The sequence below is a fragment of the Schistocerca cancellata genome, chromosome 2 (genome assembly GCF_023864275.1).
Source record: "Schistocerca cancellata isolate TAMUIC-IGC-003103 chromosome 2, iqSchCanc2.1, whole genome shotgun sequence".
Lineage (NCBI taxonomy): Eukaryota > Metazoa > Arthropoda > Insecta > Orthoptera > Acrididae > Schistocerca > Schistocerca cancellata.
In genome coordinates this window covers 238,887,043-238,900,875 of record NC_064627.1, presented here as the reverse complement: position 1 = coordinate 238,900,875, position 13,833 = coordinate 238,887,043, and the positions used below count along the sequence as shown (strand labels likewise).

General features: G+C 42.7%; 1 protein-coding gene across 1 annotated transcript in view; it reads right to left on the bottom strand.

The window, feature by feature from the left end:
- Positions 1-13,833, bottom strand: part of LOC126144848 (solute carrier family 22 member 7-like) — a 213,456-nt gene that overhangs the window by 111,607 nt on the left and 88,016 nt on the right. The window lies entirely within an intron of this gene.

Genomic DNA, 13,833 nt, shown 5'->3' with positions numbered 1-13,833 from the left:
TCATGGCATGATGAAAATATACAGGGCTATTCAAGAAGAAGAACAGATTTCAAACATTTATTGCTTCCAAACTACAAAAGATACAAGCACAATTCCAGCCTTCCTGGAAAGAGAAAAGTTCAAATTTTTATGCATGCAATGTGAGCACCGTGCGTTACACGACCAATATCAGAACGGTGGATCATTTCCTGCATCACACAAAGCAGTTGGTCTTTCCTTACCAAATCACAGCCTCACCAGTGCGATGTCGCCGACTTTGAAGAGTGTCAGGCACAGGAGTGGGGGATAAAAACGCGGTCTTTTACGTAACCACACAATTAAAAGTCATAAGGTATGAAATCTGGAGAACTGGGAGGCTATCAGCGATGAAGATCATCTTCTGTACGCATGCACAGTTTCGAGGCGATAACATTGAATAAAATGTTCTCGGGTTTCCAACCGCGTCAATTGCTTAAAACTACTAAACTATCGGACGACGACAACCTGCCCCACGAACTGAGTCACCTACGCAAGGTTTTCAGGAATAACGGCTACAGCGCCCATAAAGTGAAAGAAGTGATTTCTGGGAAATATCAGAATAAGACCACCGATGAAGAGCAGGAAAAGAAACTTGCTTTGCTGCCATTCTGTGGCTCTGTGTCCGGCAAGATAAGCCGCCTGTTGAAAAGACACAAGATCAAATCAATCTCCAGGCCTCCAATGAAAATCCGTCAATTACTGAGACCAGTTAAAGACGCAGTAGGTCTCAGAACACCTGGAGTCTACGAAATACCTTGTGAGTGTGGCCAGAAGTACATCGGACAAACAGTGCGCACTGTGGAACAACGCAGGAAACAACATGAGAGGTATTATCGCCTACGCTATCCAGTGAAATCTGCGTTAGCTGAGCATGCGTTAGAAAACGGCCACCACATAAAATTTGACGGTACCTCAGTCGTGGCTCGCACTAACGGCTTCTGGGACAGTTTAATAAAAGAAGCTATTGAAACAAAAATTACCGCAAACACCCTGAATAGAGACGGTGGCTTGCAGCTCAGCGCTGCGTGGGTTCCAGCGATCGCGCTCTTCCAATCCAGCATATTGGATTTGCTTAGAGAATTCCTGTAAGCACGTCCGACGTTACCTGAATGACACCATTCCAGTACGTTGGCTTGGAAGAGGAGGACCAGAAAATGAACATAATCACCGGTGACCTCCCAGATCTCCAGACCTCACACCTTGCGACTTTTATCTGTGGTGTTACGCAAAAGACCACGTTTTTATCCCCCGTCTGACACGCTTGCAAGTTTGCGACATCGCACTGTTGAACCTGTGAATTCGATTACGATAGACCAGGTGCTTCGTGTGTGGCGGGAAATGAGCCACCGTTTTGATACTTGTCGTGCAACACATGGTGCTCACATTGCATGCATAAAAATTTTAACTTTTGTCTTTCCAGGAACGCTGAAATTGTGTTTGTATCTTTTGTAGTTTGGAAGCAAAAAAATTTTGAAATTTGTTTCTTCTTTTCAAATAGCCCTTTATTTGTACATGAAATATGTTATCTTGTGCGCAAATACTGGTCATTGTAATACTCTGAGTACGAGGTGCATTCAAGTTCTAAGGCCTCCGATTTATTTTCTAATTAACTACTCACCTGAAATCGATGAAACTGGCGTTACTTCTCGACGTAATCGCCCTGCAGACGTACACATTTTTCACAACGGTGACGCCATGATTCCATGGTAGCGGCGAAGCCTTCTTTAGGAGTCTGTTTTGACCACTGGAAAATCGCTGATGCAATAGCAGCACGGCTGGTGAATGTGCGGCCACGGAGAGTGTCTTTCATTGTTGGAAAAAGCTAAAAGTCACTAGGAGCCAAGTCAGGTGAGTAGGGAGCATGAGGAATCACTTCAAAGTTGTTATCACGAAGAAACTGTTGCGTAAGGTTAGCTCGATGTGCGGGTGCGGAATCACTTCAAAGTTGTTATCACGAAGAAACTGTTGCGTAAGGTTAGCTCGATGTGCGGGTGCGTTGTCTTGGTGAAACAGCACACACGCAGCCCTTCCCGGACGTTTTTGTTGCAGTGCAGGAAGGAATTTGTTCTTCAAAACATTTTCGTAGGATGCACCTGTTACCGTAGTGCCCTTTGGAACGCAATGAGTAAGGATTACGCCCTCGCTGTTCCAGAACATGGACACCGTCATTTTTTCAGCACTGGTGGTTACTCGAAATTTTTTTGGTGGCGGTGAATCTGTGTGGTTCCATTGAGCTGACTGGCGCTTTGTTTCTGGATTGAAAAATGACATCCATGTCTCATCCATTGTCACAACCGACGAAAAGAAAGTCCCATTCATGCTGTCGTTGCGCGTCAACATTGCTTGGCAACATGCCACACAGGCAGCCATGTGGTCGTCCGTCGATTGTGTGCACAGAACCCACAGAAATGCCAACTCTGGAGGCGATCTGTTCAACAGTCATTCGGCGATCCCCCAAAACAGTTCTCTCCACTTTCTCGATCATGTCGTCAGACTGGCTTGTGCGAGCCCGAGGTTGTTTTGGTTTGTTGTCACGCGATGTTCTGCCTTCATTAAACTGTCGCACCCACGAACGCACTTTCGACACATCCATAACTCCATCACCACATATCTCCTTCAACTGTCGATGAATTTCAATTGGTTTCACACCACGCAAATTCAGAAAACGAATGATTGCACGCTGTTCAATTAAGGAAAACGTCGCCATTTTAAGTATTTAAAACAGTTCTCATTCTCGCCACTGGCGGTAAAATTCCATCTGCCGTACGGTGCTGCCATCTCTGGGACGTATTGACAATGAACACGGCCTCATTTTAAAACAGTCCGGAGAAAAAAAATCGGAGGCCTTAGAACTTGAATATACCTCGTATAACTGAGATTTTTATGAGCTTGTTATCACTTTTCCTAGTCTTTGTTCGAGTTAATCTTTCACATGTTCCATACTTCCACACGAATTCATTCAAGAGCCATGTCTCAAAATGTACCACATTCAGTTTAAATGTATTGTAAGCTGTGAAGAAATGTCCTGCCACGAGCAGAAACCGCTCTTTTATTACATAAAATTTTTATTTATGGACCAAATTTTGTGCTGCAATTAACTCGAGACATAAGCCATCGGAGACGGAGACATCGCTACAACGCCCGCTGCCACACTAGCCCAGGGTTTTCAGCTTACTGTTAGATGAAGTAGGGCACAGATTGCAAAAACACTTTCATTGCATGAATTGCAACCATAAGATGCAATTCCGTTACGCGCATATTTAGTAGCTTCATGAGGTCTACAGAGAAAATTCTAATTTCAGTTTTGTCTTGCTTAACCCAGTTTAAATCCCTCCTCCTCCCCTTTTTATTACTTCATTCCGCTCTTCTAAAGTTCTTGGCACCCCGAAACTTTAATATTTTCAGTCAGATTGCATTTATTCGGATATGTGTCCGATTCGATATAAAGTGTAATATTTCAGGGCATAAAAACCAGGGTCATAATTTCTTATAGATTCGCAGGTTCAACTAGGAGGGCAGGCTTTCAACCTGAAGAGGAAATAGGAAACAAGGAAAAACTGAATCCGACGGTGGGATTTGGGCCGAAATGTCTTCTGGTAGTAAAACAAGAGTCACATGCATAGTTGTGTGTCCCAAGTAGAATTTGTGTTCCAGTTAAAACAGAATTCATCAGGTTTCGTTATTTTTTTTTTTAATTATGTAGGAATAATCAGCAAACCAAATATTCAGGAGCTTACTGTGTGAAGGAAGCAGAGATCAAATAAAGGCAGCCATGCTTACTGCAAGCATACCACTCTTCTACACACAGTTGGGTGATACGAGGTGTGTGACCCACTCAAAAGTTCTGTGAGAACGATGGTGTCGACGGGGCGGTCACACACATCTCGCACTGCCCGAATACTGTTTTTAATATTGTTGCGGGAACTTCCTGATAACTGACTGAATTGCAGGCATGAATCCGTTGTCCAAATTAAAACTTCCTTAACAGAGTGTGGGTACTGTATAGTGAATAAAAACGTTTCATTCACTTTTTCTAAGTGCAGTGACAGATTGATTTGAGAATTTACTAAGTCCTGAGCATCATGCCGCTATTCAAAGTCCACCATATCGACTGTGGAAGAAGTTAGTAGTTAATACAAAAAAATTCACGTCAATAGACCTGTGGCACCAAAACTTTCAAATAACTTTAGTAGTTACAAACGCGCCACAGTAACTGACGTCACGCATCTGCAAAGGTCTTACCTCCACGACATCGCTTCACCAAACGATCCATCCCAATATGGCCCGTAAATGATACTGAGACTCTAATTTCTCCGACATATTACAATACGCCAATTTCATCGCTCCCTATAGCTAAATGCCGCTCGGGGCAGCCGTGCGGTCTGAGGCGTCTTGTCAGGGTTCGTGCCGCTCCCCCGTCGGAGGTTCGAGTCCTCCCTCGGGCTTGGGTGTGTGTGTTATCCTTAATTTAAGATAATTTAATTAGTGTGTAAGCCTAGGGACCGATGACCACAGCAGTTACGTCCCATAGTCGTTACCACAATTTTCCAAATTTAAAGCTAAATCTTGTGTAGTGTATCTCGTCGGTCACTCGTAGATTTTTTAACGAAGAAAGGCAAATGTTATACTTACCGTTACCACAAGTGATACGTACGCAGTAGAACTAGAATATCACCAGCTTCTGCGTGATGTCATTGCTTTTACGCTGAGGTACTGTTGTGGACGAAACGAGCGAGACCCCTCGCCTTTTCGTTATGCTGAACCTCACAGCTTTAAAGTCTGCTACACTACATAACAGGAAAGGCGACGAAGTGCTACCAACATACTATGAAGAGGTGTGAAATTCAAAAAACTATCCGAACTTTGTCAGACTGTTTTCAATCATGTGTAGGACTATATTAATGCTGATTAGTGTGTTAAACACAACACGTAAATATAAGATATAAATGAAAGAAGATACACTAATTAGTATGAACTGTACTAATGAAAATGAATTTCAGCTTGTCGAGGTAACGTAACTGTTTTACTAGGACAAAGTACCCCAGATAGTTACGAATTAGCAAAATATCATGCGCATTCGGCTGCGAAACGGTCTGTGTCAACGTTCAGACCAGTCATACTGGATTACCGTTGCTGAACTACCATGAAAGTGTGCAAATTTCGCAATGCGTGAAGATTCATAACGAAATTCAGTTAAAAATCATTCAGTGCCACACTTAAGTCAATTCAATTATTGACAGAAGAGGAAAAAGTAGGCAGTAACAAGTATGAAATTCTACAAGAGTTTCCTATTAACCTCCACAGGGCGCCGGTACAGAATAAAGGTAGCAATAAAACGTATTGGCGGCGCGAGAATTTCTTAAAATTGCTTTTCTGATAGTCTATCTGCCTCAATCGAGATTAAAACTGAAAACAAACCAGACCTCCCTTGCAGTAGCAAACACCTTTCATTACGCTAGCAGACAACCCAGGCAAACAGCCCTCTATTATTATCCTAGACATGAAAAAGCTGGCGGTTTCGCAATGAAAATGGCCAAATGATCTGCAGTTTTTGCTACATAGAGCTTTCTGGACTCAAAAACATGAATTTTCTACCTTCATGTCACCGCTTATGTGACAATCATTCGGGATGTTTATCGAAATAATAAAATACTGTTATTAGCGAGTTAATTTAGTAGGATAATTCTGCACCACCCCAGGAAATAAACGGCTACATACCTGCCAAACGTATTCTACAATGTTTCGAATTCTCCATTAGACTCGCCACAGCCAGAAAACGTTCATTAGCCGAAATGTTTCTTACGCTAGCCAGCAATGGCAATGCTCGCACTTCTAAAACGCAGTGGCATTAATACTGGAATCTGGATTACTACGTGTATAGGCAAATGGATTTTATTTGCATTCCTGTAAACGTGATTTGGATCCAAAGAGTAGCTACGATTAATATGCTGATGTATCGACTACAACTAGAGCATTTCGAATAAAGAGTACGGGGAATTATTTATGCGGCCCTCATATTCAGTAAGTGTCGTTTGTTAGGATTTCGTCACCTAAATCGGTAAAAGTGGAATCCTACTAGTCTCACTTTCTTAAAACCCGTTTACCTAGAGTACGGGTAGACATAGTAAACGGAAATGTATCGTACTTCCTGCATTATACGGTCCCTTGGTGGCATAAAAAGTGATTTTCTATGTCAACGCAGTCTAATGATACGGCCGTTTATGTAAAGAAAATGGACGCGAAAGGTAAAAAAATGGTTCTAAGAACTATGCGACCAAACTGCTTAAGTCATCAGTCCGATAGACCTAAACTACTTAAACCTACCTAACCTGAGAACATCACACACATCCATGCCCGAGGTAGGATTGCAACCTGAGACTGAAGCAGCCGCGCGTTTCGTGACAAGCGCCTAGAACCGATCGGCCATCGCACCCGGCGAAAATCTTTTCACGTCGTGCATAATGATTATATATATACTGTCTAGTGAGGATAAAATGTATTCGCCAGCAACTCAGATCGTTTGATCTCAGAACTTTTACGAAGCTACAAATTTTGCTCTAAGTCGTCTGCAATATCCACTTATGAACACCCTAGGAATGTCGTATGCGATATCCGCTTCTGAAGACGCTGACAGATATTGCAGTACCATAACAAGTAGTTAAGAATTTATTGTTAATGGTCCATGCATGACACTTTATTTCAGTATCAATTTAACGCTCCGAGGTGTTTGTCTCTGTCCGAAGATAATGAACAAAAAATAAATAAACAGGAAACAACTTCGATGTTCAAATCAAATGTAACTCACATGTCGCCATTACAACATAATTCCGTTGTTACATCTACATGACTACATCTATAGGAGTTCTTTGCAATCCAGACTTACGTGCCTGTCAGATGGCTCATCGAACCACCTTCGGACTATTTCTCTTTTGTCCCTCTCTTTAACAGCGTGCGGGGAAAAGGACCACTTAAATCTTTTCTTACGAGCCCTGAATCACATTATTACTACGGTCATTTCTTCCTGTGTGAGTTCCCGAGGAAATAATGTTTTGGCATTCAGAACAGTAGTCGGTGATTGAAATTTCGTGAAAAGATCTCGCGGCAACGAAAAACTCTTTTGTTTTCATTAATGTCACCCCAACTCGCTTATTAAATCTTGGACTCTCCCCTATTTTGTGACATTACAAATCGTGCTACCGTTCCTTGGGCGTTTTTGGCGTGCACCGTCAATCACGTCTGTCAAGGATCCCATACCGCGCAGGAATGCTATAGCAGTTGACGGACAAACGTAGTGTAGGCAGTTATTTCAGTAGACCTGTTGTGTATTCTTAGTGTGCGGCCAATAAATCGCAGTCTTTCGTTTGCTTCCCCACAGAAGTATGTCTGCGATCTTTCCAGTTTAAGTTTTACTGGGTACTGAAATGAACTGACAGTTCTTCGACTTGTGTTTTTTCATGTAACCGAAAGCTGATTATTGTTACTGGACGCAGCTTTCGCGTTTAGTGTATTCCTCATTCAACAGAGTTCACTCCTCGTACACCACACGTAACTGTTTCAAAGTATTAAATTGTTACCGATGTTACCAAGTTGCAGTGGTCATCTAAACTTGCCGTTTTGAAACAAAGGAAAATATTGTAGCGAAATATGGCAACTAAGAAGCGGACTATCCAAATAAACAAACATTTCCGGTTCAAGTCGTTGCAGTAGGTCTACTACACAGTAACGTAAATTAGGAGCAAAGTCCATTAGTAGATCGTTATCAGGAAAACCAGCCGTCATAATATAAACTGCCACTACGAGAACGAAAGATTCCAAACATGTCAATGAGTAGTCGAGGAAGTGGACACATTCTGTCTACTGAATCGCAACGCACGCCACTTACGAGGGGACCCGCCAAGTGTCATAACCCGATTTTGCTGAAACTTCGCTCAGTGAAAGAGGGGACAAAATAAGCGAACACGTGTCTCGGCTTATCTGCTTACACTCGACCGCTTCTGAGAAAACGACCGTCAAAGTTTCCAATGTGCTGTTGCTATAGTATAGATACCTTTTAGCGTGTAAGGATTCAATTGAAGCGGTGCTCAGCGGCTACCGTCGCAACTTCAGAAATTCGCGCTGCAAGTTCGAAATCCGTTTGTTCCTTTTTTTCCCTCACTCTCTGAACTATCTACGAATGTTTATTCCAATTTGTGTTGAAATAATGTTGTCGTTCGCGCAGTCCGGAACCGCGCGACTGCTACGGTCGCAGGTTCGAATTCTGCCTCGGACATGGATGTGTGTGCTGTCCTTAGGTTAGTTAGGTTTAAGTAGTTTTAAGTTCTAGGGGACTGATGACCACAGTTGTTAAGTCCCATAGTACTCAGAGCCATTTGAACCATTTTTTAATGTTGTCTTTATTCGTCAATTAATTTACTGTGTAATGAAAGAAGTTTAAAAAAATAAATGAATGGGAAAATGATGTGAAATATTTGTGTATGTCCTTGCAACCTTACAGGTTGTAAGAGATTCAAAAATATTTCACATTGTTTTCTCATTCGTTTATTATTTTTTTAAATTCATTAATCACACGGAAAGTTAATTGACGAATAACGACAACATTATTTCAACATAAATTGGAAAAAAACATTCGTAGATAATTGTGATAGAGAGGGAGGAAAAAATAATAATAATAAAAACCAATATGGTCTCGAACTTGGGAATCAAAATTAAGAAGGAACGACGGTAGCCACTTAGCCACCGCTTCAATTGCATTCTCGGGCGTAAAAGGTATCTGAACTATAGCAACAGCACGTTGATAACTTTGATCGTCGTTTTCTCGGAAACGGTCGAGTGTCTGCAGATAAGCCGAAACACATGTTCGCTTCTTTTGTCCTCTCATTCACTGAGCAAAGTTTCCGGACAATCAGCGTATGGCACCTGGCGAGTTCCCCTCGTTAGTCGAGTCGCTTCCTACGTCCGGCGAGAACTATGTATGCCTCAGAGTAAACTGTGCCACTTGCAAACATGGCGAGCGGGGGTAAACAAGTTTTCCTTCTTATAAGGCAACGTTCTACAGCTAAAATTCACGGAGTGTTCTTCAGGTTGCCTCAGATATTTCAGAAACGTTTCTTGCGTTAGGCCTGCCGTATATGCAAAACGTAAACATTTCATTTCATGTAATACTTATCAAGATAAGATATGACAAGAGCGGACCATTCCCTTCTGAGAAAAATTACAGATCCTAATTTGCTCCACAATGCAATTACACGGGTACGGGCTTTCGATCTCTCGTTTATGCCATCGATTTCGTGTTACACATACTTGGCCATTGCGTTGTGGCTGAGGTCGTAGAGAAGGCAGTCTCTTTCCTACTAGCGCTGTTTTCGCAGCAGATATTATCACCATCATCATCATCATCATTTAAGACTGATTATGCCTTTCAGCGTTCAGTCTGGAGCATAGCCCCCCTTATACAGTTCCTCCATGATCCCCTATTCAGTGCTAACATTGATGCCTCTTCTGATGTTAAACCTATTACTTCAAAATCATTCTTAACCGAATCCAGGTACCTTCTCCTCGGTCTGCCCCGACTCCTCCTACCCTCTACTGCTGAATCCATGAGTCTCTTGGGTAACCTTGTTTCTCCCATGCGTGTAACATGACCCCACCATCTAAGCCTGTTCGCCCTGACTGCTAAATCTATAGAGTTCATTCCCAGTTTTTCTTTGATTTCCTCATTGTGGACACCCTTCTGCCATTGTTCCCATCTACTAGTACCTGCAATCATCCTAGCTACTTTCATATCCGTAACCTCAACCTTGTTAATAAGGTAACCTGAATCCACCCAGCTTTCGCTCCCATACAACAAAGTTGGTCGAAAGATTGAACGGTGCACAGATAACTTAGTCTTGGTACTGACTTCCTTCTTGCAGAAGAGAGTAGATCGTAGCTGAGCGCTCACTACATTAGCTTTGCTACACCTCGCTTCCAGTTCTTTCACTATGTTGCCATCCTGTGAGAATATGCATCCTAAGTACTTGAAACCGTCCACCTGTTCTAACTTTGTTCCTCCTATTTGGCACTCAATCCGTTTATATTTCTTTCCCACTGACATTACTTTCGTTTTGGAGATGCTAATGTTCATACCATAGTCCTTACATTTCTGATCTAGCTCTGAAATATTACTTTGCAAACTTTCAATCGAATCTGCCATCACAACTAAGTCATCCGCATATGCAAGACTGGTTATTTTGTGTTCACATATCTTAATCTCACCCAGCCAATCTATTGTTTTCAACATGTGATCCATGAATAATATGAACAACAGTGGAGACAGGTTGCAGCCTTGTCTTACCCCTGAAACTACTCTGAACCATGAACTCAATTTACCGTCAACTCTAACTGCTGCCTGACTATCCATGTAAAGACATTTAATTGCTTGCAAAAGTTTGCCTCGTATTAGATAATCTTGTAGAACAGTCAATAACTGCCTCCTAGGAACCCGGTCATATGCCTTTTCTAGATCTATAAAGCATAGATACAATTCACTGTTCCACTCATAACACTTCTCCGTTATTTGCCGTAAGCTAAAGATCTGGTCCTGACAACCTCTAAGAGGCCTAAACCCACACTGATTTTCATCCAATTGGTCCTCAACTAATACTCGCACTTTCCTTTCAACAATACCTGAGAAGATTTTACCCACAACGCTGATTAAAGAGATACCTCTGTAGTTGTTACAATCTTTTCTGTTTCCATGTTTAAAGATTGGTGTGATTACTGCTTTTGTCCAGTCTGATGGAACCTGTCCCGACTCCCAGACCATTTCAATTACCCTGTGTAGCCATTTAAGAACTGACATCCACTGTATTTGATGAGTTCCGACTTAATTTCATCCACCCCAGCCGCTTTATTGCACTGCAATCTATTGACCATTTTTTCCACTTCCTCAAATGTGATCCTATTTCCATCATCATTCCTATCCCATTCTACCTCGAAATCTGAAACATTACTGATAGCATTTTCACCTACATTGAGCAACTCTTCAAAATATTCCCTCCATCTTCCCAAGGCATCCACAGGATTCACCAGCAGATTTCCTGACCTGTCCAAAATACTTGTCATTTCCTTCTTACCTCCCTTTCGAAGACTGCTAATTACACTCCAGAATGGTTTTCCAGCAGCTTGACCCATAGTCTCCAACCTGTTTCCAAAGTCTTCCCACGATTTCTTCTTGGATGCTGCAATTATCTGTTTGGCTTTGTTTCTTTCTTCAACATGACTTTCTCTGTCTACCTGGGTTCTGGTATGTAGCCATTTTTGATACGCCTTCTTTTTCCTTTTACAGGCTGCCTTGACTGTATCATTCCACCAAGCTGTTTGCTTCTTCCTACTTTTACACACTACTGTTCCAAGACAATCTTTAGCCACTTCTAGTACTGTGTCCCTGTACCTTGTCCATTCCTTTTCCAATGACTGTAATTGGCTACATTCAACTAACTGGTACCTTTCTGAGATCGCTGTTATGTACTTGTGCCTGATTTCCTTATCCTGAAGTTTCTCCACTCTTATCCTCCTACATATGGACCTGACCTCCTGCACTTTCGGCCTCACAATCCCAATTTCACTGCAGATTAAATAATGATCAGTGTCATCAAAGAATCCCCTGAATACACGTGTGTCCCTCACAGCCTTCCTGAATTCCTGATCTGTTATTATATAGTCAATGACAGATCTGGTTCCCCTGCCTTCCCAAGTATACCGGTGAATGTTCTTCTGTTTAAAAAAGGAGTTTGTGATTACTAAGCCCATACTGGCACAGAAATCCAAGAGTTGTTTCCCGTTCCTGTTGGCCTCCATATCCTCTCCAAATTTACCCATAACCTTTTCATACCCTTCTGTTCGATTTCCAATCCTGGCGTTAAAATCACCCATGAGCAGAACACTGTCCTTGTCCTTTACTCTAACAACTACATCACTGAGTGCCTCATAAAAACTATCCATTTTATCTTGATCTGTCCCTTCACAATGCGAATATACTGACACAATCCTAATTTTCTTGCTAGACACTGTCAAATCTATCCACATCAGTCGTTCGTTTACATACCTTATTGCAACTACGCTGGGTTCCATTTCTTTCCTGATGTAAAGCCCTACACCCCATTGTGCTATTCCTGCTTTGACTCCTGACAGGTAGACCTTGTATTCTCCCACTTCCTCTTCTTTCTCACCCCTTACCCGAATGTCACTAACAGCTAAAACGTCCATCCCCATCTTACTTGCAGCCTCTGCCAGCTCTACCTTCTTCCCAGAGTAGCCCCCATTGATATTAATAGCTCCCCATCTCATTACCATTTGTTTGCCAAGTCGTATCTTAGGAGTCCCTGGTTTGTCAGTTAGAGGTGGGACTCTGTCACCTCCAAAGGTCCGAGGCATTTTGCTCTGATTGTAGCCAGCATCATATTTAAAGTACCAGGGAAGCAGGTTGCTAGCCTTACTTGCCCCGAGTCCCATTGGGTTTTACCCCTAACAGCTGAGGGACTAACCGGTGGATTTGGTAGTCTTTGCCGTATGAGCACAAAGGTGACCACGACTCAGAATATGTCCGAGATGCCCAGCCTTATTCCAAAGTAATTGGTATCCCGACTGTCGGGACCACTTACTTGGCCACTCATACGTTGCCCGTGGTTCATGAACTAGGACATGACTACAGGAACCCACACCATGAACCAGATATTATCCGCGACGAATTATTCAGTCAACGCTAAGTAGCTGGCTAAGGCAGACAAGGGCGCTATAATAGCACTCCACGCAGAGGGATTTTGAAATGGCAATATAGCATGAACTATGGGTCTTCGAAAGTCGATGGCAGCCAGGTGGATTAGACGAAAGGAAGAGGGTGGTAACCTGAATGGAAGGCCTCATGGCGGTCGCCGCAAAACAACAGTAGCTCAGGATCGGCAGATACGCCGTTTCAGTGAGAACCACCCATTTGTTAACGCACGACAAATTCAGCAGACTTTGGGTCTCAATGTTAGCAGTAAGCCCGTCACTCGTACAAGGGAAGGTGAACTGAGAGCAAGAAGCGCTGCTGTGAACGTGACATTGACTGTTTCCCACCGAGCTTTTAATGCCGAAAATGTCGACAAACCTCTCCAGTTTTGGAGGCGAGTGATTTTCAAGGATGAAAAAGTTTTCTCTCTTGCATCAACCGGAAAAGTACTTGTTTACCGGCCAAAAGGTGCTAGATATAATCCAAATTATATTTACAGTTGCCGAAGGAGTGGCAGGGAGTCGGTAACGGTGTGGGCATATCGAGAGAAGGGTGTGGGCTCCTGTGGAAAGTGTAAGGAAGACTCGATGCGCCCAGTTACGTATCATTCTGGAGAACGTGGTGTTACCTTCTGTGATAGCAAAATTTGGTGATGATCAGATCATGTTCCAACAAGACCGCTCGCCTTTTCATATGGCACGGGTGGTAAGAGGTGGTTCGACGACCACAGTAATATTTAGAAAATGGAATGGCCACCTAAAGGAGCTAACATGAATCCAATTGAGAATATTTGGGCAGAAATGGTCAGAGTAACACGGGAAAAGGGATAGTCACCGTCGACTCGCCGACAGCTTTCTGATGTGATTCATGACGCTTGGAATGAGTTACTTGAATCTCCTAGTTATGTGGCTAGAGCTGTGGGCTTAATGCCCAACAGACTGCGAGCCGTTGTGGAAGCCGAAGGAGGGTATATGCGATTGCGATACTAAGCAGCATCAGCAGAGGTGTTTTTTTTTTTTTTCAGCCCTTAACCAATCAGCTGCAACAGATGTTTCAAGTTTTTT